We start from the raw sequence: 27,762 nt of genomic DNA on the forward strand, positions 1-27,762 counted from the left end.
ATAAGCAAATGTGGCGAAGAAAGCTGATGGTGCCCGTCCATCAAAAGATATAGCGTCTGGGGTCTTGAAGGCTTGAGGGTGAACAAGCGGCCATCTAGCTCAGAAGCAACAAAGCCCACATGGAAGAAGCACACCAGCCTCCTGGGCAAGTACCCTAAGTAGTTTCTCCTTCACGTAGGAAGAAAATCTTGTCCCCCAACACCACGACCATGATGGAAACTCATCCTTTAAGTGTCTCTACAATGTTTCACTCAGGGCCAACTTCTTTAGTCCCTCTTGTTGTGCTAATCACTTCTCCTCAGCGGGTCTGCAACCCCTGACTGCCTCAGTCGTAGCCCTGGCAGGAACACCGTCCTGGGGCCCAGACTTGTTTTCATATGCAGATCGATTTTCTGCAACTTTCTCATAATTTTTTCCTCTGTTGAAATTATCACTCTAATTTTCTTGCATTTTCTATAATTTCTCCAATTCAACATTTTAATTCCCAATTCCTCTCTCTCTTTGTCCTGATACTTACTTTAAAATGAAACACATTTCCAGAGTTTTCATTCTGTTTCCTTTATGGCCTGTTTGTTTTTATAACATGTTTCCTAACCGGGTTTTCTATGAGATAACAAGCCCACAGACCTGCTGACAAAAGGAATGTTTTACATTCCTGCCAGGCCATTTAGCAGTTCCTCCTCCTACATCCTCAGTGATCTGCTTCTAGAGAGTGTCACAGAAATGTGACTGTAGGCACTAAGCTAACACTATTGTGCTCTGAGGGACGCAGGGTCCTGCAACAGAGGGAGACTTCCTGTTTCAAATTGGATTAAAGATACACAGCCCAAAATCATGGGCAAAGACACCTAATTAAAAAAAAAAAATATATATATATATATATATATATATATATATATGTCTCCTTTGAATTCATAGGTAAAGGGGAAGGTTCAATGCTCAGGCAGCACAGTAAGAGGGAAAAGATGGGGAGAAAAGTTCCAATTCAGCTACTAGCACAATTGAGTCAAGGAAGAAGGCAGAATCTTTTCTGTAAACTTTCAGAGAGCCAGGCCAGATATTCCATCAAAAACCACTTAGAGAATCTTCCTGTTTGTCCCCAGTGCATCGCAGTGGCCACGTACCCCATGACCATGTGCACGCCCACCGCTGTCGAGTGGGTTCCAGCTCACAGACCCTGCAGGACACAGGAGGTCTTCCCCACAGGCTTTCCCAGGCTGCAGACCTTCACCAAAGCAGATTGACTCATCTTTAGCCCTCGAAGTGGCTGCTGGGTTCGAACCATGGTCTTTCAGCTTGGGAAGCTATATAATCAATTCCTTTTTGCATCAAGCGCATGAAAATCACTAGTGAAAGGTATAGCTGACATCCTTACAACACTTTGGCAATGTTTAAAGGTCGCACTTTTAATCAATAACCATGTTAGACATCTTCTACCTCAGAAACAATTTTACTCTGAAACTGTGTATTGATTGGCCTACTGCTGCCACGGGTGGATGCTGATTCACGGACACCAGAACAAAACGGTGCCCTGTCTGGTGCCAGCCGCACAGCCCCTGCATGCTGGAGCAAGTACTACGCCAGTCCTTCTCACCAGAGGCCACTTTTGCTGGCTCCCAAGCATGATGTTCTGTTTCAGTGTTTGTTCCTTTCTGACACTGGCTTTAAAGCAAGAGAGTTGGACGACATTCTGTTGTGAACCATAGGAAGTCAGTGACTAATTTTTGGAAGAAGATTGCTGGGCCTTAACCCCCTAGACTGCCTTAGTCTGCACGCTCAGCTGACCTCCCAGCCATGGGAGATTCTATTAGTGTTTGAAGTACTAGGAGCTTTGAGTATCATAGCAACATACATCTGTAAGTATCAAATGTAGGTATGTATGTATATCTACCTAGATCCTTCAAAAATCATGGAAATGAATGCTAATGCAATTGTTCCATGAAGTTTTGAAGCCCCCCCATGTGTTTATAAGTGTGTATAATCTAGCATTGTAAAAAGTCTATAACCCAGAGGGTGTCAATTAATGTTCTAGTCTACTTTTTTTTTTTGAAACTATTTTGCAGAGACCCTTCCATTTGTATTTGATCCTAGGAGATGCCCATTCTGTTGATACCTTGAGTGAGAATGTACAGTATGCATTCGTCACATGGTTCACAGCACACACTGAGATGGATACAGGTGAATAACTAGATGGGAATTAAGGGCTCTAAATCCTCTTTGTTTTTTGCTTTTCTTAAAAGAGAAGACCTAATGTCTGGTTCATTTTCAGTAGCTCAGACTTTTAGTGGCTTCAAGAAACGAGATCAGATAAGTCAAGAGATGTTCATTTCACTCCTTCTGGAGCAGGGAGAGCAGCCTAAGAATCGACTGGAAGATTCACCGTGGCACCTCAGAATCAAGTGTGGCTGGAGAGGTGAACCACGGCAGGTGGCGCTCACTGCATTGCAGCCCCATGTTCTGCACATAGCCAGATGCGTGATTGATGGCAGTCTCTGGGTTTTACAAGTTAAGGATGCATCCAACAACAATACAATGGCTTGAATCTTCGTGGGCCAGGCCACAACGGTGTGAGAATGGCAATCCGTTTAAATTTGAAACAAGTGCCATTTCTAGACCAATACATTTCAGGGGAAGTCACGGGGGAAGCGCATGAATCTAGTGGGCTTTGCTGCTCCTGTGAGGAACCCTGATGGGGTAGTAGTTATATGTTCGCCCACTAACCATGAGGTCAGTAGTTTAAGACCATCAGCTGCTCCCTGGGGGGAAAAAAAAAAGAAGCTTTCTACTCCGATAACAAGTTACAGTCTCAGAAACCCACAGGGCAGTTCAAGGATCCTATTGTACAGGATCACTATGAGTCTGCATGAAAGGGAGTTTGCTTCGGTTTGGTTGCTCTGGTGAATATTTACAGCCTCAGGAAACACTGTATAAAGACACTGTTTAGAGCAGTGGTTCTCAACCTTCCTAATGCCACGACCCTTTAAGACAGTTCCTCATGTTGTAGTGACCCTCAACCATAAAATTATTTTCACTGCTACTTCATCGCTGTAGGTTTGCTACTGTTATGAATTGGGCGACCCCCGTGAAAGGGTTGTTCGATCCCTAAAGGGGTCGCAACCCACAGGTTGAGAACTGCTGGTATAGAGTCAGTATCAGTCAGTGTTGACACCATGGCTGTGGGTTTGGGTTTTTGGAACTTGAAACCCATCAGCAAGAGAAAGATGTGGTGATCTGTCTCTGTAAAGACGGCAGCCGTGGGAACCCTGCGGGTCAGTTCTACTGTGTGTGCAGAGCGGACCATCCCTCATTGCTCGGCCACCACTCCCTGTCCCTTGGTCACAGTGTGGTGGCTCCTTGCTCTTCTACTGTTAGGGAGAATCGGCTTGATGGCATCATGTTCGGCTTTGTTTTTAACCATTCAGGAAGAAAGGATAGACAAATGAAATAACGTTGTACATTTTAATGTACCTTTACGATCGATCCCAGATTGTGCAGTGGGGTATACCGTGGTCCACTAACCGCAACGTCAGCAGTTTGAAACCACAGTGCCTCCATGGAAGAATCTGATACTTTCCCTTCTCTTAAACTGCATCGCAGTGGAAAACCATGGGGGGCAAGTCTGCCCTGACCAATAGGGTTGTTATGATTTGAAATCAATTTCATGGCAATGAGCTTTTTTCTCTGTTGTTCCTGAGGGAAAATGAGGTTTAGCTCCCAGAAGGAAGTGACTGGTTTTTAGAGGAAGTAAAGAGTACTGGGAAGGTAACACTATATGAATCTACTAAAACCAACCAAAGTTAATTAATGGCCAATTTACAAGTGCAATTAAAATGATTGGAATGTTATTGTAGTGCTCTATCTTTTCCACAAGGCTGTCTGTCAAATGTGACCAAAAGCACTCTAATTCAGTACCTATGAGCAATAGAAGACTGACTTGGGCTTATTACTGACAGCACCACTTGGAACAGCACTTCTGAGTGTAATTTGTAGAAATCAACCAGAATGACCTTATGTTATTACTTATATAATTCACATCCAATCTAAAGTATATATTGCCTTACTCCTAGTTTGTATGAAATTGAATTGCTGGGAGTTCGCAGCTCTAATATGAAAGAAACATTTTGTAGGGAAAGGAAAACAGAGCAGGAAATAAGCTCATGACAAAGATGGCCACTATCATTTAAACAGCATATAGAAACACCAAACATAAAATAAATGGGATTTCATTGAAAGTAGGAATTTTCATTCCTCAAGACAAGTACTATTATATCACTAAAAAGGCAGGAAGCATGTTATCTTTTTGAGAAAATATTTGAACTTTACATATTTAAGAATTTATATTATAAATATATAAAAAACTACAACTCATACTCAATTAAAACAAGTGAGACTTAAACAGCTTAAATAACATACATGTGACCCAACAGCATACGAAAAGATGCTACACATTGTTAGTCATCAGGGAAATGCAAGTGAACGTTATTGTAAGAGGGTATAACCAACAATAAGAATAATTAAAATTACTAAGAAAATCTCACAATATCGGTGTTGGCAAGGATGTGAACCTTTGCATTGTTTGAGATAGAATACATTGAGACAATCATTTGAACATTGTTTGGCAAGAAACAAAAACATAGCTTTATGAAATATTGGAATTGAATAATAAAGAATCATACTGCAATCAAGCAAAAATTACCTATTTTAAAAATAGCAGAACTAAAAGCAAGCTTGAACTTAAACACTTCACAGTAGCATTCAATGACATGAGACTTTCAGGAGTTTAATGTCTGCAGCAGCGTCCTACTGAGCATTGTGGGAAAAGGGTGGGCTGTTAACCAAAAGGTCAGCTGTTCAAATCCACCCACTGCATCTCAGAAGGATGATGCTTTCTTCCTAGTGAAGATTTATAACTGTGGAAACCCTACTGTACAGTTATGTTCTGCCTACAGGATTTTGATGAATTCAAATCAAATCAATGGCAGTTAGTTTGGGTTATAGTAGCTTCAGAGTTTTTAAAGCAAAAACAACCAAACAGACCACTCAATGATTTTCAATGCTTCTTTAAATCAAAAGGCATTATAGAGGCTCGATGGAGTCAGAGCATACTTCCCTTCTTGAAAAATAAACAAAGTGGCATTTAAATATGCGCATCTATTTTGAAAAGCTATGTTTATTTTTGTGTGTGCATGAGTATTGACCCCATTGGCATATACGCCAACAAAACACATCTCTAATAATTAGTGAATCAATATTGGTGTGTCACTTATTGGTGAGGGGGATAAAAGGGTGTGCGAATTGCTATGGAGGCTGTGAGTGTGGTTTGGCTTGGCTTTACCAACCTATTGGAAACCTCATGGCATAATGTTTAAGCACATGGCTGTTAATGTAAAGATCACCAGTTCAAACTGTTCGTCCAACGTGAGAGAGGAAAGACCTGGTGCCCTGGCCCCATAAAGATGGTAGGAAACCTCCGGGGCAATACGATGTCCAATCGTCTCTCCCCGTCCACTGACTGAAGGCCGCGTAACAGCAGCAAGTTTTGCTGTCTGGTCTGCAGAATGCTGCAGGACCATCTGAAGTACTTCCTGCAATTATCCACACGAAATTGGTTGCATATTGGCATTAGACACCACGATCTGGGGCACAGAGCATGACTAGGGTGTCACGTATTTTTACAAAGTTTCACCATTAATATCTAAGCTCAATAAATACTTTGCTTTGTCCAAAAAAATCATTTTGTCTACTTTCTTTATAGGGTACAACAAAAAGCATGAGAGAAAACCCAACCCAACCCAATAAAAACCTGTCAATCAAAATAGAAAAAAAAAGCCCTTGAGGAACACTTCCAATTGTCTGCTCAGTGGTAGCCAGTGTGGCCCTTGTCTTGGTGTTTATTACTGCCATCCACTCAACTGGGCTGATCCCCATGGGGTCTCCCCTTCCTCCCGCCCACTAAAACCTGGCTGCCTACTTTTCATAGCCTGAACTCCTGTGTTTTCCTGGGAGGTTTTTATTAGGTGTCAGCACACCAGCACACACCAAAGACAGTGAATGAAGAAAGGAAAAGTGAGAATAAAACTAAGGAAGGAGGGGAAAGAGGGAGACAGAAGAAAACCTAACGCCTCCTTCTTTTTTGTTTTGGTCTAGTTGTTGTCTCTTTTAAGTTCTGAAGGTCATTCACTGTAAGTAGTATTCTCATCTAAAAACCCTGAAGTATTCACAACACAAAGAGAGATCTAGTACTGGTTTTTTGGTTCAATCCATTTCCCAGTAGACCCCTAATTCTTGTTCCGGGATGGAAGGTTGCTGAACTTGCTTACTCTGAGTGAGAGTCTTGAGAGATGAGTTTTTCTCAGGGAAAGAGCATTTTTTAAATAAATACATTGTGGGAATGCAAATGTTTGTACAGTTTCCCAAGGGAGAGCTAAGACTGTGTAACTGCATTTATTTGCCACATTCCACATCCTACCAAGTCAGCGCTCCACCCTCTTAATTAACTATCTTATGGGTAGAACATTCCCCGGCCATTGAGTCATCGTTTTAACCATTATTTTGGAATCAAGAGTATTCACTCAGGTATAAGATTAATATTAACATCAAATAAAACATCCTCTCTATATGTACTTACTTTAAGAAATGATATTAGAAGTTTAAGTTCATACATACATGGGGGCTTCAAAGCATTCATGGAAAATGGAATTTTAAAAAGAACTGAATTTTTCCCAGACGTATTTGAAACGCCCTCATGTAACACATCATTTTAAAGGTGTTTGAAAAGTAGTGTCCTGAGTCCACGTACCCTAATGAGCACGCTCGGCAGCCAGCAGGGCAGGACAGCAAAGACCAGTCATTGACTGCCTAACCTCACAGGACCAGATAACAAGCGACGGAGGAAGAACTGGATTATCCCGGAGCCTTCTTAAAATAAACAACTCGGACGGGATAGAGACCACAGTCCAATTCTGCAGAGTACAAGTTCAAAATACACGCATTAACCATATTTTTCTTTGAAATGCTATGTCTTTGTGACTTGAGAGGAAATAGTTAAGTAACATCACCACAGGAATTTCAAGTGAAAGATGGTCCTTCTCATCTGCCTACATTATTTTCTATCTCAGGTTCATATTCTACATTTCAGTGTTAAGTGGCTATTTATTGATATAAAAATATTTCCAATGTGCTGAACAAGTAGTTGGAGGTTAATGAGCAGCTTAACGAAATGTGTAGTAATGGGGCCAGTGTCCTTCATGCAAGTACAAAAAAAAAATGAATATGAAACATTTCTCCTTAAAAGAAATAAATATAAATAAACTCATTTACTAGCACAAAACATTCCACACTGCTACTGCCATGCATGCATAAGAAGTTGGTTTAAGACCAAAACCGAGGTTAACTACCTTAGAGAAGGGCCTATGTCCTGTAAAATAGATCGGGACAAAGGCTCGGAACCGAGCAGTCAAAGCCCGGTCAAATATTTAGGACAAACCTAAACAAGGCGCAACTATGCTTGAACATTTGTCAAGTGTATTTTCATTTTTCTCTCAATAACTTCAAAGGAAATAAAAACCACATATACCCACATTAAAATAATTGTTGAATCAATTGAATGAAAACTAGAGTTGAAGAGATCAAATTCCTAATTCACTTGAGCCACTTAAAACATAACTACAGCCAACTATTGAATTATTTGGACTTAGTTTTCATATGAGAGATTAAGTCTTTATAAAAATGTTATCCCCAAATGCCTACTTTTCCATCATCCCAACACTATAGAGATGGTTAAACATCTGTCCATTTAATAATGATAATAATGAAATACTTGTCTCTACTCTTAAATCTTTACTATTATTTTATTTTTCTCAGTGAGATTTATGTGCCAATCTCTTTTGTCCCCCTCTTTTGTTCCTAAGGGGACCTGGAGGTGTAGTGGGTTACAGGCTAGTGTTGACCCAGCAGCTGCTCCGCGGGAAAAATAAGAGGCGGTCTGCTTCTCTAAAGGTTTACAGCCTCAGAGGACCAAAGTGGCAGCACTCTGGCCTCTATGAGCTGGTATTGACTTGATGGCAGGAGGGTGGGCTTTTTCCTACCTCACGTGTGTTCCAGAATGATCTTACACTTGTCCTAAGATCATTTCTCAGGTAGTTAAATCCCTTTGAGTCTGTCCAGCCTGCGCCATCCTCACAGTTGTTTTTGTTGAACCCACTGGTACAGCCATTGGGTTAATTTATCTTGTCCAGGGCCGTCCCCTTTTGCCCTGCACTTCGACTTAGAAAGCCTCCTGTCCTTTTTCAGGGACTGATCTTTCCTGAGAACATGTCCAAAATAAATGTCCAAGTAACATTTTGGCTGCACTTCTTCCAAGACAGATTTGTGTGACTTTTGGCAGTCCATGATATTGCCAACACTCTTTACCAGCATCATGATTAAAATGTATTGGATCTTATTCTGTCTTCTTTCAATGCCCAACTTTTGCGTGCAGTTGAGGCAATGGAAAATGCCATGGCTTGGCTCAGGTGCACCTTAGTCCTCAATGTAACATCCTTGCTTTTCAGCACTTTAAAGAGGGCTTGTGCAGCAGAAACACTCAATGCGATGCATTGTTTGAGTTCTTGATTGCGGCCTCCATGAATATTGCTTGTGGAGTCAAGCAAGATAAAATCGTTGTCAAATTCAATCTTTCTGCATTTATCATGAAGTTACTTATTGATCTGGTTGTGATAATTTTTACTGTTTTTCTTTTCTGATGTAAAAATTCTTTTTATATTTCACACTTGCCCTACATCATTTGATGAATGAAAGAAACAGAGTTTCAAAATACACTCTTTAAGAAAACAGCTTGTAAGTGATAAATATCCCTGACTCTGAATAAAATATCTATAATCATTATTCTATACTATCAAATTGTTAAAAACATTGCTGGTTAAAGAATACTTGATTAATAGTAGAATTAAATTTACACATTCATCTGTGTATTTATCAGTGTCATGTGTGGTTACAGAAAGGGCCCATAGGGTTGAAAAGGCTGTGATCAATTTACAAACGAGAAACATATTCCAAATCCTGTTAGCAAATCCGTTATCTGGAACTCCAAGTCCACACATGTTGGTGGCACATGGGGTTCTTTGCTGGGCTGCTAAGGACAAGATCAGGAGTTCAGTCCCACCAGCTGGTCTGAGGAAGACAGATGCGCTTTCTGCTTCCATAAAGATTTACAGGCCTTTTAAACTTGCCCCTTTCTCCACCGTCATTTCTCAATGGAAATAGAAAACAGTACGGTACATGCTACAGAGCAGAAACACGTCCATATCAGTCAATTCTTGTTACCCGAAATGAGGAAGACGGTTTTCCTCACACAGGTAACTGTCTGCACTAAGTATGTGTGAAGTTACTCAAAAGTTGTATTTAGAAAGCAGAGTTAACTCCTGCCAATAGTTTTGAATACTAAATATTCTAAGTTCCTTCATGTGAAATACGTAACATTTGCCACCAAACTTTGGGGACGTGAGCAGTTATAATCAAGAATTGGCAAACTCAAAACATCTGTGATTTTTCTACAAATGTAGCAAATACCTCCAGAAACCACACATACAGAGACACAAAAAACGAACCCAGAGCCATCAAGTTGATTCTGAGAAATAGGCACTTACATAGGGTTGCTGAGGCTATAAGTATTTACTGCCACAGGAAAGATTCTCTTTGTTCCCTCCCAAGTAGTGTCTAGTGGATTTGAATGACTAACCTTATGGTTCATAGCCCAATGCTTCCCCAGCAGCGTCACCAGGGCCCCGTAAATACCTCCTAAGCTCAGAAAAGTTGTTGATGAGCGTAGATGTGACTTAAAAGACATTGCTCATTTTACGTTTTGGAATAATCAATATGAGTGCCTCCAAATCAGGTAACAGGAGAAAAACAGAAAAGGTGGTAAATGTGAAAAACAGGGGTTCTTCTCCAATGAAAAAGCACATTTTGATCATTGGCTCTGTTTGCAGGATTTCTAAGCATCTTTAACATTACCAACATCAACCAATCATTATCTTCTTCATCAATAACCATTCATGATTTAAGTTTAATTTTACTAAACAAAATGAGTTTAGTCTACTGACACATCTCTGTGTTAACTTGCGAAATAAGATCCATTATGCCAATAGATCACATCATATGTTGATCAAAATTGAAGATATTGAATTATACATTCATGATAAAGAATTGATGCTGTTCTTGATATGAGAGTTGTAAATTGGAAGGGCTTATTATCTGGAAAATGCAGTACAAGAATAGTGAATTTTCAAAAACTGTTTAAATCACAGATATGAAATATGATACAGTAGAACCCAGAGTGAGCAGAGCAGAGTGGAGGACACCTTGTACATGCGGAAGCTGAATGGATTGCACTTGTATAATACATTTTTCTAGAAGGAAAGAAGTCATCTTTAATGGTAAAAGAGACAGAGACATTAGAAGGATCATGAGTCATGGCATGCAGTTCAACACAGCAGAGGCTGAGGCATGCGGGTGAGGCAGATCTCTGGTCTCATTCACGTCATCACTCACTCATTGTCTTTGAGTTGTATCCTAGTCAAGGCGACTGTACTGGACAGCCCAGAACTTCCCCTGTGCGTTTCTGAAATCATAAGTCTTCATGGAAGTCAAAAGCTCATATTTCTACCTTGGACCAGCTGGTAGGATTGAAGTACTGATCTTGTGGTAGCCCACAACACCACCAAGGATCCTCATTATCATCATAGAGATAATGCCTGCTAATATACTTTATATCCCATTTTATGACATCAAACACACACAAATCAGATATAAAACACAGACAATCTGGAACAGTTTAATTACATAGACTTTACAAAAAGTGAACATGTCAATACTTGTCACAAGTCAACAAGACCACAAACTCAGAGGGTTTAAATAAGACAGAGTAGAAACCAGGCGCCGAGTGTAGTGGCAAAGGTTTCCTCAGCACCGTTATGAGAGAGGACTGTGCACCGTTATGAGAGAGGACTGTGTAAGTGGTGGGTGTAGCACTGGGTGAGCTCCGGAGGGAAGTAGAAGAGTGTTATAAAACAGCAACATTGTTTTATAACTAGGATAGCATATTATTGCTAAATTTGTGCTGAAAAAGAATAGAGGGTTATTGAAGAAAAAAAATGTGTGATGACTGTAGTTTTACACTTGTGAGTTCTAGAAACATTTTCAAGAGAAGAATTGATAAGAAAGTGAAGCCAGTAAGGGTCGAGAAAATGTGAACATGGAAAGCAAAGAGCAACAACAAGCAAGAACCACAAGAAAAACGCCCTGCCACCCAGTCCATTCTGATGCACAGCGACTCTATGGACAGAGGCGAGCCGCCCCCGTGGGTTTCTCAGGCTGTAAATATTTACAGAAGCAGAAAATCACATCTTTCATCTTCTGAATTTCTGCTGTGTTCATGATGTGTTCAAACAGCCAGCTTTGTGGTCATCCACGTGAAGGATAACTCACTGTGCTCCTAGGGCTCCTTAGGCAACCAAATGGGAGGGCTTACAGCGAGGTTTGCACACAGACCTCAGACAGCTGAGAGAGATAGTGCTATGTCAAATACAAAACCGAAGTGAACATAGATTCATAAAAAAGGATGCAGAATAGACAGGTTTTCATGGTGTTCTGCTCCCAGCCAGGCCACTCAGCTCCGAGCAACTCTGTAGTCAGAATATAGCTGCTCCTTGGGCTTCCAAGCCTGGGAATTGTTATGATGGGTTTGAACCACTGGTCTTGTGGTCAGGAAGTCAACGCTTAACTCACTGTGCAATAAAGGGCTGCAGGAGTCTTTAGCATTGTCTTTAGGAGTCAATTACTTCAAAAGTTTGGTCAGTGCAATGCACAGGTCCTTATGCTCATCCCGCTGAGCTGATGTAGCAGTTTATCAATACTGTGGGGTTTAAAACACAGAAGTTCATTCTCCTGGAATTCTGACGACCAGAACATCAAATTCAAGGTGTCAAGATTTCTTCTTCCCTGCATCTCGGGTGGGGGAGGGACATCGTGAGGGTTTGTGTTATCTCCTGGGATAATCCCTGGTATTAGTCAGAGACCTCCTCCCCTACCAGAACATATAGAATCCTTTGTAGTGTTGACTATCAATTTTACACATAGAATAATATGTAGGTACATAGTTGTGAATTGCTTAAACATAATATTTGTTAGTTTATATGTTTTATATTAAAAAAATTGTTTTGTAAAATCTTTCTACATTGTATTACATTTCATAATGTTGATAATTCAATAAGCTCACAATAGATAAACATTTCATAATCTCATATTTAATACATATTAATGATGTTAACTGCAACATTATTCGTTTTCACATGATCAGTAACTGAGATGTCCTTTAAAAGTGTTTTCTCTTTCTTTTCTTTTAATGCTATATCATTCTCAAAAACATTATTAATATATATGTTCACAAATGCCAACTACTACACTATTATACATAATATATCAGAAAATTTGACAAGTTCACTGACGATAGACTCACTGGCAGCACCACCAACAATATCGCATAGTGGTAGCATGCGCAGACACGGCCATGTGATTAAAAGTGTCATAATTGGTTCATAACGATGCCTCTAACAAGGGAGCAATGCAAGGGTCAAAAACTAAAGGTGCACAGAGTTTTAACTTTATAGACATATTGACACATGTAAACTGGGCTGGAGGGAGGAAGATGAGGTTGTCTGCTTCCTTAAAGATTTAAAGCCTCTTACAGTTAGCGGTAGCCCTAATCTACAAACAACTAGTTCTTACGACATGACCCTGCTCAATGCATGCCCTCATAGTGACCACTGAAGATACAGGTGCTATATCAAAGTGTGCTAAAGAAGGAAGATGGTGTCTGGCTATCAGAAAGAATAGTGTCTAGAGTCTTAAAGACTTGTCTTAAAACAAGCAGCCATCTAAGTGAGGTGTCAGCCAAGTTCACACAACAGAAGCAAACCAACCTGTGTCATGCAAGGATTGTAAGTAATAAAAACCAAACCTGGAGGAGGGAACGATATTAGAGTCTAAATTCTTAATACCTAATTTGCAGAAGGCAAAAAAGCCATTCATAGGGTTTCCCATGCTGATTAAGCCTCCAAAGAAAAGGCCTTGTGATCAAAGTGCATAGTAGAGTGAATTACTGTAGCTGTAGTGAGGTCAAAATGTGAGGTATTATTGTTTGATCACCCTCTTGATACAATGTACATTTGTTCCCATTTTTAGAAAATATTTTCTACTTGGCTTTCAATTGAGCCTTTTCTATTTCATTCTGCCGTTGTTGGGCTGTTGCGTTTTGTTTTGACTTTGCATGTTTGTTCTGTATAGGAAATCAAGTACAGGTAAATCCATAAAGACAACAATGAGATACGCAGTTGAAGAGGGACCCGAGAGAGGAAGTGGCAGGAGTGGAACACTAACCGGGACAAAGCGGGAGACCTGCCCTGGGGTTGAGAGTGGCGATGGTCGCACACTTCGTACGAATGTGATTGGACTAGTGAAATGTATGATGTGTGCATTGGAGGTTGGTGAAACTGTCAGAAAATAAGTGAACTAACTCATTTTTAAAAGAAGATACAGTCTCAAAAAAACCACAGGGCCAGTTCTCTCTCCTACGATCTCTTTATGAGTCAGAATTGACTTGATGGCAGTGAGTTTGGTAGTTTTTGTCGTTATAACTGACTGCAGAACTACTTTTCTTAAACAATTAATACATTTATGCGTAGGCAATGGACTGAAATTTCATCGACAGTGTTTTTGGTGTCATCCATCCCCTCAGACAGTGTTGCCTGGTGTTGTCCCACCCACGTTCCACTTTCCACCTCACCCCCATTGATCCTGCTGCTTCCAGACAGACTATGTTCTGCAGCAAGAAGTTCTTGGTTTGCCACTACATTATTCCAACTTCTACCTCCACTCTCACATGGGAGGCTGAATAATGTGAACAATTTGGTTTTAGATATATGATGATCCAGATAACTTCCTGCATACCAAAAAAATAGTTATAATTCCTAGTATCAAAGAAATATTTTATCCCTAAGTATGGTAAATATAATGATTTATTTTCTCACTCAGAATAATTCTCCTAGTACAAATAAATCTAAGAGCAACAAATCCCTAGATTTATGCCTTAACTCTATTGGGAAGAATGTGAGAGGTGAGGTACTAAAAGGATGGAGTTTAGCTCGATATTGAAACTGCAGCTGTTTCTGACTACACCCATATCTTTAGATGACATACTGAGTTTAACGTCTCTGAGTCACCAGTGGAAATGAACTTGAAACTCTATGGGGCTGAATTATGGTCCTCTAAGAGCCGTTAAAATGTTGAATTTTAGCCCTATCCATCCAGACACTAAAACGCCAGATGCATAAAGTTATTTGAACGACGTGCTTAAGGAATGACCCACACTTGCTTCCACTACCTTTTGTATTCACCCAAACCAGTGAATTCTCTTCTGCTCCTTATAGTTCCTCACATTGGACATTCAACTTGGTCAAACTTTTGGGCTTGATTAGAAACAGGATAACTGTGCTAAAAAAAATTCTGTCTTTTTATATTTTGTCTAAAATTTCCACTGCTTGCTAACCAACTCCTATTTCACACTTAACCATATATCAGGAATCAGATGTTTTGTGGAATGTCCCATTTAATTCTCTTGAAAATGGAGAGCAGAGATTTGATATCTTTGTAAGGTACTTCAAGTCCGAATAATTAGGTTAATTGATTAATTAGGTTAATTTATAAATGATGGCAAAACAGCACATAGCACACAGTTTGGACCCTGAAAAGTATCTAATACATATTAAATATAAATTGATACTTTGCCTTGGAGATAAGAAACATTGTGTGTGATTATTCATAGTAATTCTTTTAGTATGTACCTATTTCTTTTTCTCGTAGACTGAATGATTTTGAGGAATTATATTAAGATCCCAGAATTCAAACTAGATACATAAGAACATGAATTATGTTCATATCACTACCTACATATCTAACCATATTCTGTTAAAATATAAATTATGTCTATAATATTTTTACTTGCCTCACGTGATTATAAATAATGAAACAGAATGCACCAGACACTATGCTTCCTTTTATAAAAAGACAAAAATTATTATTTGTGCATTGTCTTGACCTCGCCTCCAGGTTATGTGGAAGTAAGTAATGAAGAATCAGAGAGGAGAGAGAGATGAGAAATGCTGTGATTTGAAACTCTTAGGAAGAGAAATCTTTCAATTCTTTATGAAATTCTAAAGACTGTCGGTAAATAATACCGAGTACTAATATTTTGTGAGTGCCTGTGAGACAGTGATAAATTGGTTGATTTTGAGCACGTAGAACTCATTTGTTACCCCAAAATAGAGTAAAACAAGTTGCGCAAAAGCTCCTACTATTGGAAAAACATAATAAAATGAATAAACTGAGAATAAAAGAACTATTTTAGAAAATGCTGAAATTTAAGTTTTGCATTGAATAAATATGTAAGTGTATATACTTGCAAAGCATAACCCCAACCAAAATCCACTGCCATTGAGTTGATTCCAACCCATAGCAACCTAACCATACCAATATGGAGTTTGTAAAGAGTTAAATATCTATGGTAGAAGGTAGCCTCAACTTTCCCCCATGTAGAGGATGGTAGATTTGAACCTCCAACCTAGAAATTAGCAGTTCAACACTCACCTGATAGTACCACGAGAGCTCCTTTCACAGAGCATAGTTACTAGATATACTCGGCAATGGATGTGCATTTGTGCAAGCTAAGGAGAAATAGGTTATATAGCCTTAAAATGTATATTCATTTATTTCATAAAGGTTAAATAATTTATTGATGCAGGATAAGTAAAATCCATTGTGAAAATATACCTTTAAGCGATCAGCCATGATGGATTAACAGGGGCTCAATTTGCCTTCCTATTTCAAAAGACTGAAAAGGCAGACATAATATATGAAATTTGTTTTTAACTAGTTGTTATTAGGTGGAATGAAGGGCAGTGTTCCCATGAAAATACGCGAGCTGAGTCCTACCCTTTTCCAATAAACTTTCCTTCAATTGTTTCTCTGCTGAATTGCTGGAAAGGGGAATCCAGGAGGTGCTCAGCACGCTCCGTGAGCTGTGGAGACAAAGCAAGGTCCTAACAGGATGAGAGAGACCAGGGCCAGGAGTCTACACAGGTCTGGGAATCAGTTATTTTCCGAAGTGGCAAAATTATTAATTATTGGGCCATTAAAAGTAGAGTCGTCAGAGGGGGTTTGTTTTTTAATGGGGAAAATTAACCATAGATTAAGCACTGCTATGACCCTGCCCAACAAAACTTAAGGCCAAGATACAAAGTGTTTCCATATATTTTAACTATATTAAATAGAGCTCATGAATATTTGCATTCTAGCACTCAATGAAGGAAAATACACAACATGGAGCACCTAAATGAAAATTACTAGACATGCAAAGAAGGAAAACAATATATTATAAGGAGAAATAAATCAAACAATTGAAATGAACACAGAAATGACAGAGAAAAGAGAATTCATAGACAAGGATAGTAAAATTGGAATTTTAGCTATAATCTGTATGTTCTAGAAGTTAAATGAAATATTGAATGTGAAAAATGGATAAATAAAAGATGATCTAAACTTTCAGATGTGAAAAGTTTCACATACTATATAGTATCTGATATAAAAAATACTGGATGAGATTCTTAATAAATTATACTGTACAGAAAAAGAGATTAGTAAAACTGAAGCCATGCAATAGAAGCTGTGTAAAGTGAAACATACAGAGAAAAGACACTTTTAATTCACACTGACCACACATCGCTGAGAGGTACCGCAAACCGAAGGGTTTATTAATATAAATAGAAGATAGTCCTAAAAGGAGAAATGCACAAAGATAGAGAATATACCATATTTACACTAATCTATAAAAACCTAGGATGGGTATACTTATTCAAGTGAAACCAATGATAAAGTCATTTTGAATTGAAAAAAGGTAAATAAAATTCATCAAGAGGCTAAAACAATATTAAATGTATATACCAAACAATTAAATATTGATTATGAAATATTTAAAGCCAAGCCAAACTCAAAGACCCAAGCTCACTGCTACTGGGTCAATCCTGATTGATCGCAATCCTATAGGATGTTTACAGTTGTAAATCTTCACAGGAACACTAAGTCTCCTTCTATTGCAGAGTTGCTAGTACAGTCTAACCACTGGCCTTGTGGAAACCGGTCCATCACAGAGTCCACTACATCGGCACAGCTCCTTCTCGAAAGGCTGAACAATCTTACTATTTATACATTTAACAACCGAGGTTAAAACTACATGAAGCAAAAACAACAACAAAAACCTGACACAACTGGAAAGGGGAATTGTCAAATTCAGAACAACAGTCAAAGGGTTCAACAACCGTCTCCCAGTATTCAATAAAATGAGTATAAAACATACTTAGTATAGATTTAAAACTTTTGATCAACACTTCTAAATTAAGACCTTTTAGACTATGTAAAATATATTATCAGAACCCAATCAAATTAAATTGGAAATTAGTAGCAGAGAGAACGTGGTAAAATCTCCAAGTATTTCAAAGGTAAATAATACACTTTTAAGTAAGTCATTGGTTTCCTGGGTTGGGCAAATGGCTAAGTGCTTGAATGCTAGCTAAAGGTTCAGAGTTTAAACTCTTCCCAAGGTGCCCCGGAAGACAGGCCAATGATCTGCTTTGCAATGTCACAACCTCAGAGTCTTTATGGAGCAATTCTATTCTGTACAAATGGAGTTATCATGAGTTAACCTCCACCCAAAGGCCACTAACAACAACAAAAACCTATAAGTCAGTGTTAAAATGACAATAAAATTACAAAATATCTTAAATGATAATATAGATATCAAAATGCAGCTGAAGATGAAGTAAGTTTGCAGCTTTAAATATATTAAGAAAATAAAGCTCTCACAGCAGTGACCTTAGGTTTTATCTTAAGAAAATAGAACAAAATATTGATATATAGCCTAAAGTGAAGCATAAAGGTAATAAAAATCAGACTGAAAATCAATGACACTAAAAGGAGATGAAGTTGGTGGTATACAATGAGGTTGGTGGTAGGGACACTTTGAGAGTGTGAGATTGAATAAGCGTGTCAGTACCATACTACACATCTTAATAAAGAATGTTTTTCTCATTTACCAGGGTCATGTTGATGCATACTTTCATCATTGGTGTTGAAATTGCTCTACTCCACAGATAAGCTTATTTTGTCTAGAGAGAATGCTACTATCACATTTTGACTAGAGAATTCTTTCAATTATTGCAAGTCTCCTAGAGATTTGTGGTCCATCCGAGGGGCAATTGGGATAGAAGTATTTCAGCGCTGGCACTTCTACTATGAAATATAAAACAAACAAGCTCACTGTCATCGAGTCCATGCCAATCCATAATGAGAACAGCTTCTGTGGGTTACTGACCCTGTAAATCTTTACAAAAGAAAGCCTCATCTTTCTCCCCTGAAGCACCTGGTGGGTTTGAACCATTGACCTTGTTAGTAGCCTAGCCTACTGAGCCATGAGGACTCATTGGTGCCTTCTAATTCTGTTTAAAAAAGTGTTTTCAAGGTCATAGTTCTAACTAAGGGAGAACATGGACTCCCAAAGGGAGACTCGGAGAGGTAGAATAACAGATTTGACACGAGTGCTGTATTTTCATTACTGCGGGTCCTGTAAAGAAGAGGAGTGCAGATAACTAGGTAGTCTTCAGCTTATTGGTACTGTTGGTAGTTGAATCATAAATTCCAGTTCTACAAGTTAGCTATCACTGAAAAAAGTGAAGACGGCCACAAAAACGTAGTTGGAAGATTGTTTATACCAAGCACATAGTCTGAGGGTCTGGGAGAATTAAGAAGGATGTCCTAGCATGAGAGGAACTCTGGAATAAACATGCACTTTTCCTCTCATCATCTTGAGATTTATTGTCTAGAAATAAGAATCTTAGTAGTTACTTTGTGTCCACAGAATTCTCTTAAAGCAGACAGTAATAATCAGAAAAAATTAACAACATTGCTATATTTTTCTAAAAGGTCTCAGAAGCTCCTTTTGATGCTTTAATTTTCTTCTTTTATTTTTTTAAATAAAGAGATAACCCTTCAGGTAAATCCCCCAAATAAGGTACATGGTTTAAATGGTACCCAAAACAACAATGAAAAGGTCTTGCAGATTATATTTATTAACAGATGAGTTGGATTGTATAAAAGTCATAAATCTTTCCACATAGCAAAATACACGTTGGTGGTATAGCTAACCCACCTTAATCAATCATCTTATTCAAATACTAATATAGGCCGAAATAGACTCTTTCGAAATTGCTGAGTATTTTCTTTTATTTTTCATATTGTCTTTGTTTTGGGTAAGGGTATTTACTTGTATTTTACCATCTATTACGTAGTGTTGTCAGTTAGAATCTGTCTTCAAAGTTTGTGACACAGAATTCAATAGTCAATCAGCCTTAAACATTTTCAGATGCACGTATTATTTGGTTAGGACTGTGCTCATTAAGGGAATAAAGTCAGGCTTTTGAGCTTGCCCTCTTCCCTCTACCAGCTTACCATTCTGTCCAATTGTCTTCTGAATTTGAGTAACAGAAAAACAAGACTAGAAATGTAATTCCTAAGGAAGCAGTAAATTGATCTTTTGGAATGATAGATTAATATAAAAATCATGTCCATTTAAGGTATTTTAAATTACAATGTATTACTTTATAATAGAATGTTCTTTTCCAAATAGATGTACACCTCATAAGAACGTAAAGCAGGGATACTGACAACCAGATGAGCAAATGTCATTGATCACATACACTATTTGATCAGGATACAGATCTCAAAGGGGCGATAAAACAAATGATTTACTGATAATCAAAATTATCCTTTAAAAATGTCCAATTCAGAACACCTAATAGAAAGGGAACAACCAAATGATAGTGTTCTATTCCTTAAAATTTCCAACAAGATTCTACAACCATCTGAAGATCAAACTCTGTTAATCCCTATAAATATGTCTAATTTTATTAGATGATAGGTCTGGAATACAACTTTTTTATTCCAAAAAAATTTCCAGGAGATTTTTTACTCTTTAGTGTAGGGTTAGATGGGCTATGGATAGTATGCATTGCAATAAGCATGCAATAGAATGATGCATTTAAGAGAATCTTTAAAAAAAAGAGAGAGAGAGAAAATCTTTAACTTGTCCTAAAAAGGGTTCTGTTATGTAGAAACATTTTGTAATTTTCCCTAATTGTCCCAGACTTTTCCTTCTTACACAAATATTTTGCTATGCGCATGACCTATGACTCTGAGCTGCAGTTTCCTGCTTGGGTTCTGCCCGTTTTATGTTATCACATATTGCACAAAGTCATTTTGTGACTAATTCCCAGAGCACTGACTCACACTGTCGCTGTTGCTTATCTCTTCTTTTTTCCCACATGGAACTGGCTGTTGTCTCTTTTCATAATTAAAAAAATATAATGAAAAAATGCACTTTAAGATAAAAATTAAATATAAATAAGTACTCATCTCATGATAGTTATATTTTGTGCTATTAGAACATGTGCTTTTCTTTGCTGCTAGATGCACCATTTAATATGTATCATAAGCAATCAGAATCTGACAGTACATCATAGAGGTATGCTATCTATTGCTTTAATTTCCACAATTGTCCTACATAGACATTTCAATTTTCATATTCTTACTTGTGCATCCTGAATTTGAACTTTAGTCTTTGTAGACTAGTAAAATATTTCTCTAAGAGAGGTTAATAATATATTTTTAAAATATTTAATCAAGATGATAGTAAGTCTAATGCTTGTACTTCCTTTTAAGTAGCATTGACTAATGGCTATAAAAGAAATGTCTTTAAACATATGGCTGTTAGATGATCTGTTTATTTCTTGATATACTACTAAATAAAGTTAACACAAGCCAAACCCTCAAAATTATTCCACTCAACAAACAGTAATTGTTACAGCATGCTTCACACTTGAAAGGATGGATTTCAACATCTTCTTAAAACACACGGTTCATGACTTTAAAAGCCTAACTACAAATCTGTTCTTTGTCTGATAATTAAATGAAACATGCTGAGGACTTAATTTTGCATTGTAATGTTAGGTTTACTTTGTTTACAGGGCACTAATGATTCTCATGTTGGAGGAATAGCGGGCCCCATAGGGTTTTTTTTGCCTTCTAGCACCCTGTTTCTACCCCCACCCAACGCCCACTCCCTAGAAGAAAAGCAATGAAAGTTATTTCTTAAGAGTTAGAAAGTATATTGCCAAGTACTCACGAGTAAAATCTCTGAAGAAAGTTCTTGAAAAGATTTTTTCCCCCCTTTTCAAACGCAGTTGAAGCTGTTTTGTTTTCCTTCGATGCTTCTTCCAAGAAGCCTGGAAGGAGGGGATACTGGGCAGATGGCGACCTGCCCTGCCGCAGTGGACGGGCGAGTGAGAACCACCCAGCTAGCGTCCGTCCTGCCTGTCCGAGTCTGTCTCTGGGATCCCCAGCAGCTTCCTGTTTAGCTCACTCCGGCTCTGACTGTATCTCGGCTGATGTGGCCAACCCTTTCTGTCACGAAGGAAAGTGACAAAGGAACAGGGAACACCATGGGTTTAGACGTCGTTGTTTGTGAATAATTATTCTCATAACTTTTCAGGATTCTTCAAATTAAAAACAACAGCAGCACTTTGTTTTTCGGGTTTTCCTTAAACATTACATATTTGTCCCTTAATCAAATGAATATTTTATTTTCTCCAAATGATGTCAGCCACGGTATCAGTGTATTTACGAAAAATCTTTGAGGACTACTGAAAGTCTCTCTTACTAGAGAGGCAATGCCTTTTTTCCTTAATTCCAGAAAGTCTGCGGTTTGAACCCTGCCTTAGCTACTGGCAAGTAGTGCGATTTTGACCAAGGTTTCTTTTTCCCTAAATAGGCATAATAAGTATTTGATATGAGCACTAAAGGGATGAACATATTTAAATCTCATAGGACATAGCCAACAAACCCTCAATATATATGTTAACTATTCGCATGGTTGCTATTCCTGTTATCTTTAAAGCTGACATGCAGTTTGCCCTCTGCATTTCCACACTGACATGTGGTTACATCGGAACTAAGATGACTAGACATTTAGTAGCATGAAAGAATCCACTGTGCCATACAGGCTAAAGCCATTTGATCAGACAAGCCATTCGTTTCGCTCTCTACCATAGGTTCGCTTTGTTCAGTAACTTTTTTCTTTCTTTTGATCTCTGCTTATGATCTCTGCTTTTGATCTCTTGTGCTGTAAATCTTTCTGACTCTTGACAGGGTCCCTGTGAGTTGAGATCGACTTCGTGGCATTGGGTAGATCCTTTTGTTGAGTTTCACTCAACTCACTCAGGGTTGAACTGCCCTTGCCGGTTTCCGAGACTGTAACTCTTTACAATCCTCATCTTCTCCAGAGGATTGCCTGGTGGCTTTGAACTGTTGGCCTTGCGGTTAGCAAGCTAATGTATCGCCACTGTCACCAGGGCTCTTTGTGAGTTTTAAATATTTATTAAATAACGAACTGCCTGGCACTTAAATTATTGCATTTGATTTTTATAACCACCTTAAAAAGAAAGTTCTTGTCAATTCCTCTTCCCTAGGAAAGTGGCTAGCTCACCAGGTGTTCCGTGGTGGAAAAGACCTGAACATCTACTCCTATAAACATTTCAGCCCAGGAAACCTGACGCGGCCGTTTTATAAATCCTATAGGTGGCTTGACAATGGGTTATGCGTTGGGCTGTGAACCAAGTAAGTAGTTATTTCCCACTAGCTGCTTCGCAGGAGAAAGATGTGGCACTGCACCTGTAAAGATGTACAGCCTGGGAAACCCACAAGGGTGGTCCCACAGGGTTGCTTTGAATTGGAATTGCCTAGATGAGGGAGTGTTTTTTAAAAATAGAGTCAATGTAAACTGGCGGAAGACTGGCTTCTACTCCCGTGAAACGGTTACAACCTTGGAAACACACCCACAGCTGGTAGCTAGGAGTCAACATTGACTCGATGCCAGTGAGTTTGGGTTTTTGTTGTTTTTTTCTAATTTGGAAGTAGCCACTTAAGTTGGGAAAGCAGCCCTGGAGGTGCAGCCCTAAACACAAGGTTGGCAGTTCAAAACCACCAGCCGCTCCTGGGGAGAAAGATGTGACTTCCTAAAGAATTACAGTCTTGGAGACCCACGGGGCGGCGATTCTGGTCTGCCTTCGGGAGACGCTGTGAGCTGCGATCATGCTGTCTGCTGTCAGTCAACTGCACAGTGAGTTCGGTGGTCACGTAGGCTGGATGTGGAGATGAGAGGCACACAGCAAAAACAACATCAGGCTCTCGGCAAGCTTGGGAGAGCGATCTCCCTGGTGCTTTGGAAAGGCACTTGGTCTCCGTCTGACCTAGGTGTGTGTCACTGTGCTTTGCTGAGAGGCATGCTTTCGTCTATGAGACGTGTCTCACTGCTTGGAAATGAAGAAAACATCTTCACTTTAGATCATGTTCTTCTTCCATGAGCTGGGACGTCAATTTAGCAACTGATCTAATCCTTTGTTTTGTTTTGTTTTCCTCTTGGTCTTATTTACCTGAGTTAAAAGGTGAGGGTACACATAAATGGAAATACATATTAGGTCGTTTTAAATTAAAATATTACCATTATAATACAGTTGGCTTTTGTAGCAAAAAATATTTTAAAAGTTCGGAAGTCTACAGTGTGTATGAAGTATAAGTTTGAGGTTAGAATATTTACAGGATTTTTTTCTTTTTTATTGCCAAACGTGGTTATTCTGATGACTGCTTAATTGCACAACTAATCCATGACAAATTACCAGACTAGTTTTAAATATTGCTTCAGGATTGAGGTTTTTTAATGGCTTCAAATTTGGGATCTTCAAATGTGACGCGAGGGACCGATTCAGGTCTACTTTACCAAACCTCTCCTTCTCCATCCATCTCTCGCTGATATTCTGGGCCAGTATTAACAGGTCCTCCAGATGCCTGTTGCTTAGAAGTGTGTTCTCTTATCTTGTCCGCATAAAGTTTCTGAATAACATCAAGTTCCTGCGCTAACGCCAGTGTTCCTCCGCACATGGATGGAGACTGCTGACTGGCCCGGAGAACCAGGGTGACTGTGCGACTTGCACGTCAGTCCCGAGCTGCCACAGAGTCATCGCCGCTGATTTATTTCTCTTGAACATTTATTTTCTCAACTTCTAGACGGAGGTAGTTTTTTGTTTGTTTTTTTTCAAAACCATTTTATTTGAAACTAATACAGATGGCATGTCATTCCATAGTTCATTCACATCAAGCAGTGTTGTACAATTGCTACCACAATTTCAGAACATTCCCTTCCTTTTTGAACTTGATATCTGCTCCCCCGTACCCCCCATCTTCCCCACTGTACCCCCAGGAGCCCTTATTCCACTTCCTGTCTCTGCAGGTTCCTCTGTAGTCCCGTGTTTCATATACCAAACCCCAGAAAAACATATGACAAAAAAATCAAGAGGGCTACCCACAATGTGAAATACACCAGAGACAAACCCACTATGAAAATAAAACAAACTCAAAGAAAATGTTGAAAACCAGATCAGGCCAAGCTGGTGTAAAAGGTGGATCAAGTGACAAGATTTTAACCTTTCAAGTCGGGCTTATCTTTTCGATCTCCTGTAGTCATTTCTTCAATTCTCTCTGTTTAGTAACTTGTTTTGTTATTCCCCATCCCTCCATTTTAGATAGAGGGAAGTCACCAGAAGCGTATTTCTTATGTAACTCTCCCTAAAGGATCTTGAGCTTCCACTATAATCCATACCTTTCTGCAAACCAGAATCTTACCATTTGGGCTCTGATTCTATTGGATTATATGATTTACAATTCTTGGGTCACAGATGTTGGTGTGCTTCTTCCACGTGGACTTAGTTGACATGTCACTTAGAAGACTGCTTGTTTAGAAACAAGCCTTTAAGACCCCAGCTGCTGTTCTATTTGATAGCTGGACACCATCTACTTTCTTCCCCACACTTTACTGCAGTACCAATATCTTCTGTGTTGCCTTCATGAGGCATGTTAGAAGTATTATGACTTTCAAAAGTTTTCTGGATCTATTCTCCTCCCTTCCCCCACCACAGAAAACTGTCATATCAAAATAAGGGCTGTAATTTCAAATTGGACAATAACAACATCAACCACAATAACAGAAAAAGAGCACTGTTATAATTTAATTGTGTCCCCCCAAAATTATGTTGTAAATTCTATTACCCTACTTATGATCACATTAAAAAATAAGTGCTCATTCCTTTGCTAATGAGGCAGGATTAAAATCAGCGTGATGTGTGTTTTTACTTAATCATTTTAAACTTTTGAGATATAAAAGCAGATTAAGCAAACAAGCAATTCCACAGCAAATGAGATCACCAAGCCATAAAGAAATAGAAGCTGGGCAGAGACAAGGATCTTCCACCAGAATCAGCAGAGGAAGAGAGCTGTTTCCTAGAGCTGTCGCTACAAATTAAGACTTCCAGCACCTTAAATTGTGAGAAAATTAAAGTCTGTTTCTTAAACTCACCTAACCGTGGTATTTCGGACCGAGCAATACCAGATCCTGATGACACGTACCGCCAAAGATAACACACGCAAGAAACAAGAATAACAAAAAAGGTTTAAAATGGAGCCCTTTGTTGCTAGAAGCGCTTTTGATTTTAGGAATATTTGTATAGCAAAATAATCTAGGCAGCAATCAATAATGCATTTCCTATGCTTTTTACTTTCACCAAAAGGTGGTATCTTGACTCAAATCAGAGTCTTGGTGGTATAATTGTGACACATTGGGCTTCTAACCGCAAGGTCCACAGTCGAAACCACTAGCCACTCCATAGGAGAAAGATGAAACTTTCTACCCTTGTGAAGACTTATAATCTAGGAAACTCACAGGGAAGTTCAACCCTACTGTATCTAGGTCACCATAAGTCAGAATGAACTCCATGGCAGGGAGTAGTTTTTAACCAAGCCCGTACTATTGATTAAGTAAGCCTGGTCCCAACCCTGTGTATCTCCCCTCTCCTTTATTTTGGCTATATCTTTCGCTCCAGGACAAGGAGTAACTTGAGGGGACTGTATTCTGAAAATATGCTTTTGACAAATAAGTATGAATAAAATTTAAACATAAATTAGTTTGAAATGTGTTTTAGAAATTCTTAGTTAAACTTGTAGCAATAACAGCAGTGTATTCAGAAATATAATGATTTCAAGCATGTATATTTCATTTGTAATAATAAAAATGTTCTCAAATTAGGTTAATATTTTCCATGGAGTTCAAAACAAAAACACACATTCAAATCTGATGATCAGAACCACTATGTTACTGTTGTTTTAATGGTTTATGTTTTGTAATAATAAGGTATCCCTTTGATAATTAAAGAATGATAACTTCTGAAAAGTGGTTGTAACTTATGGGACCATAAATATCCTGTCGTGGTTTGGGACTAAGAAATCCAAGAAGATGATCCAGAGAAGGAATCTGTGATAATTTATATTGTCAAAATTTGGAGAGCTTGGAAAAGTCGTTTTTCTTCAATAGACAAAACATATTAACTAATTAAACGGTGAACGCTAATGTTTATTTGATCATTGTCTAGGCATTGTAGTTGATAACGTGGTCTTGTTACTTAGGAGAAACTCTGGTAGTGCAATGAGGTAAGCACTGGGCTGTTAACAAAGAGAGTGATGATGCGAACCCACCAGCCACTCTGAGGTTGTCCGCTCCTTGAAAGACTGACAAGCTCAGAAACCTACTCTAGTGTTGCCATGGGTAAAATCTGAATTAAAATGAGTTTGGTTTTTTATTGCTACTGATGAACATTAAAAAAAATTAAAATCTCTCACACTGGAAAAAATAAAGTAAATTGAATTTATAGCTAATTTTCCTGTCTTTCTATAGCCATATATTCCTTTAAATAGCATGGTGGAATTTCTAATAACCTTACCCTTTCTTAAGGTGTCCCTGCCCCCCCATATGCAGTGTACAGTAGGACCCTGGTACTCGCCCGCATCAGTACTCGACATATTGCATCTCCACACACAATGTCGAGGACATTTTGCATCAGAGCTCGAGTCAAACATCGGAATCTGACCCGACGCACGTGATTTTTGTAAAAAGCAATTCGTGTTTCCGTCTCTCGCCTTAGTTGGCATTGTTAGTGCGCGTTGTTTAAACCTTTTGCGGCTGTGTTCCAAGCGGTTTGCTATGATTTTCTTAGTTTATGTGGCCTTTTGTATTGTTTCTAGATTTTAAAAAATGGGTCCTAAGAAATAGTTTTTTTTTAAAAGAATCACCATTTTATGGAAGTGGTTAACCGTGTTATCGTATTGTTGATAATTTAGTAAACCCTTTTAGAAAACAATTAAGCAAATGCCAACAGCAGACCACATTAATTTTTTTTTTTTTAGAAAAAGCCAGCCAGGTCCTAGTGAAAAAAGGCAAAGAAGGGGGGAAAAAACTCCTGAAAAGCAGCTACCAGTTGATTTGATGGAAGGGGATTCCCCTTCCACACAATGACTCTCTCTCCATCCCTCCTCTCCACATCCGGGTCCACAGATCCAGATCCTCATCCGTTTCAAGGTATGGGCCATACTGTAGTTGTTAATAACTTTTTAATGTTCTGTTTCTTATTTAAATTGTATTATTTAACTCTGAATTTATTT

General features: G+C 38.7%; 1 protein-coding gene across 3 annotated transcripts in view; it reads right to left on the bottom strand.

Annotated features, from left to right (window-relative positions):
• The window catches only part of TFPI (tissue factor pathway inhibitor), a 61,701-nt gene extending 40,181 nt beyond the window's left edge, over positions 1–21,520 (bottom strand). Inside the window, exon 1 of one of the 3 annotated variants that reach the window (XM_004701724.2) lies at positions 21,347–21,517. The gene's annotated coding sequence lies outside the window, so the exon portion shown is untranslated. Of the gene's footprint in view, positions 1–16,047; positions 16,121–21,346 lie in introns of those variants that run through there. The other 2 variants (XM_045296730.1, XM_045296734.1) reach the window with 2 other exon arrangements.
• Positions 21,521–27,762: the final 6,242 nt, after the last annotated feature.

The sequence above is a fragment of the Echinops telfairi genome, unplaced genomic scaffold, assembly GCF_000313985.2.
Source record: "Echinops telfairi isolate 266 unplaced genomic scaffold, ASM31398v2 ScPeMD7_3;HRSCAF=10, whole genome shotgun sequence".
NCBI lineage: Eukaryota > Metazoa > Chordata > Mammalia > Afrosoricida > Tenrecidae > Echinops > Echinops telfairi.